General features: G+C 38.3%; 1 long non-coding RNA gene across 2 annotated transcripts in view; it reads right to left on the bottom strand.

Annotated features, from left to right (window-relative positions):
* Positions 1-2,790, bottom strand: part of LOC128247105 (uncharacterized) — a 115,266-nt gene extending 112,476 nt beyond the window's left edge. For both annotated transcript variants that reach the window (XR_016238926.1, XR_008263526.2), the window contains exon 1: positions 2,644-2,790. This is a non-coding gene — a long non-coding RNA (uncharacterized LOC128247105). The remainder of the gene's footprint in view (positions 1-2,643) is intronic.
* Between the last annotated feature and the right edge of the window lie 257 nt (positions 2,791-3,047).

The raw sequence follows: 3,047 nt of genomic DNA, 5'->3' as shown, positions 1-3,047 counted from the left end.
CAATGCATAGTCGTGGTGGGTCCAAATTCCTCAAGAGCATGATAGGTGTACCTTTTTTTTAGGAACAACTAATGCAGTGGCAGTCTTGTGGGTCATAGAGGGTTGAGAAATTCAACTAGACACTCAACAGTAGCATGTTCATCGATGGTAGTATCAATGGAGACAAACATTGAAGCATCTGCAGGTAGAATGTGGAAGAGTTCATGGTTTACTTTATCAATGTTTTCATTCTGAGGTTCTAAAATAGCTCTCTCTGCAAACCATGCTGTGTTTTTGAAGTTGTCTTGCAATGTGGGAAATACCTTTTTTTTAAGCTCGGCCAAATGCAGACACCATGTGCCCACATTGTAAAGGCTCCATTTCCAGTTTGTAGAACTTGATGAAAGAATTCCTCAGCTAAGGGGAGGTTGTAGAGATGAGCTCGCATATTGTTACTTAATGAAAGCTGATGAACAAATCTCCTCAGAGGTGAAGACTTCATACATGCATAGGTGTTATATTTGACAGAAATACCCCGCGAGGACAACATTTAAGCTCCCCATAATGGCGGAATTGTTTTAGTGACCTAGCTAGGGCTTCTAGTGCACCATGGTGCGCCACCATGCATTCATTCCAGACAATACATGTAGTTTAAAATAGAACTTCTGCTGTTGGTGATAGTTTTAAAATTTACACATTTGGGCATCACTGAAGTGAGTTTTCTTGAGCACAAATAAAGGCAGTTTTGTGTGTATGTATGTGTGTGTGTGCATATACAGGGTCCGCCATAAGTAACTATATATTTTCTTTTACTTGTAACTTTGTTGATACTTATTCAATTTTCTAATTCATATGTCATTTGAAAGCTGAAATCTTATATTTTTATTTCTTTTTTCTTCCCTTATTTCAGATGTACTGTTATATCGATTATGTCCACCCGATTAACAAAAGAGCAAAAGATTGCGGTTTTGAAATGGTTCTGCACAAAGTTATCTGGCTATGCTACAGAAGCTGCTTTTGCCGTTATTACAACAGCAGGATGAAGCAGAGGGTCTGTACTTTCAGCAGGACGGGCTACCAGCCCATTATGCTACGCTTGTGCGAAACTGGCTGGATGCCAACCTGCTCTGTCGATGGATTGGCAGGCGAGAACCGCTTGAGTGGCCGTCTTGTTCGCTGGATTTGACCCCACCCAACTTTTTCCTGTGGTGCGTTCTCAAGGAGAAAGTCTACTCAACAAAGCCCCGCAACATTGCTGAACTTAAGGAAAAAATTCGAGCGGCCATTGCTCAAGTGCCGTTGGAGCTGTGCGCCAAAGTATGCCGCTCAGTTCCTGAAAGATTAGCAAAGTTCATTGAGCTCCACGGAGAGCACACGGAGCTTTAATAAACATCACGTTTTATGTTGCAACAAACTTTAGTGTACCCTGTGTTACTTTCTCTATTGTAGTAGCTTATTTCTTCTATGTTACATTTATCATGTTGAAATAAAAATATATAGTTACTTTTGGCGGACCTTGTATATACGCATAAATGTGTGTACGCGTATGGATTTAAGTACATAAGTATGCAGGCCTACATAATAGTCCATACACACGTATATATGTGTGCTTGCAGATATCTATATAGATATCTTTCTGTCTCTCTGTACGTAAATTGGTACATTCTGGAAAAGGGCTGCAATGGGAGACGGTGACGAGGAAGTGAACTGTTGAAAGAGGTTGAGGAGGAGCTGGTAGTGCTGGCAATCTTACCTTACCGCCTGAGCAGCACATGCCACTAGTTTCATTTGGAAATTTGAAAGCTTTGCAGAAACGACAATTTGAGTGTAGCACACCAATTTGTACAGAATTATCGTTTTTATAAGGCTGGGATGGATCATATCTCAAAGCAGCTCCTGGTGTTGTGAAAAATGAGTTTGCCTGTGGTCTATTTCTGAGAGCTATATTGTATTGGGCATCTGTTTAATATAGTGTGCTAAACGTTGTTCTAATGACTCAGCATTAAGTATTGCAGCATGCCTTAGCTGATCTAGGGAAAATCTCATCTCCTTTCTCTCTTGAGACTTCGTTTGACGTGCTGCAGCATGCATCTGCTGACCCTGAGAAAGTCTCATCTCCTTTCCCTGTTGAGACACACGCCTTCGGTTTTCAGCAATCGTCCTCGCTTTATACCTGTTTCTAGAGAGAAACACGTCTTTTCTTTGGTGTCATATTTTTTCAATACTGTAAACAAAAAATTATGAACATTGAAAAAATATACTGGGTTGTCCGGAAAGTTCCTGCCGATTTTTAAAGGAAAAAGAAAAAAGATCAATAAATACTTGCCATTACATTTTTAATCAACCAAATATGAACCATTTTGTTACACAATGCGCCTCCATCTCTTCTTTAACTTGAAAATAACCTCTTCCCAGAATTGAGGTGGTTTCATGGCAAGTAAGTCGAAAGGTAAGCTACTGTAAATCGGCACGAACTTTCTGGACAACCCGATACATTAATCTCTATTTTTGTAAACAGTTGTATGTATATGTCCGTATTTTTGTATGCAATATAAATTAACGAAATATAAGCAAATGAACGAAATAGCACATGTATGGAACTGCTAATTTAACGGTAAATACCACAATAATTATTACAGAGAGACAAAGAATTTAATATTTTACCTTGCAATTGCTGCGATAATTATTAACTCGTAATAGAACAGTAAATGTGTATTGTTTTAATGGAAATGAAAATAAAATTTCGTATTGACACTGGCCAGACAGCAGTTCATGCATGTCTGTTTTCGACTGAGTATATAACACAAGCAACACACAGCAAAGAGAAAGAGACAAAAATAAAATAACATGTGATAAAATTTATTTCTAAAAACGTTCAATGACGTTAACTGGAGTTTGGGGTTCGAGTAGAAGTCATTTCACCTTTTCATTTATCATTACCATTCTTTTCATTCGATTTTATTTTTTCCCTACTTTTATGTTTTGTCTGTTCTTGTGCTGTCCCCTCTGTGTTTCAACCCTATGTGGTTAATAAAAAAAATCAAGTCATCAGGTATGTATATGTATGT

This window comes from Octopus bimaculoides, chromosome 2 (genome assembly GCF_046866305.1).
Source record: "Octopus bimaculoides isolate indiv1 chromosome 2, ASM4686630v1, whole genome shotgun sequence".
Lineage (NCBI taxonomy): Eukaryota > Metazoa > Mollusca > Cephalopoda > Octopoda > Octopodidae > Octopus > Octopus bimaculoides.
This window is presented reverse-complemented; position numbering and strand designations above follow the sequence as displayed.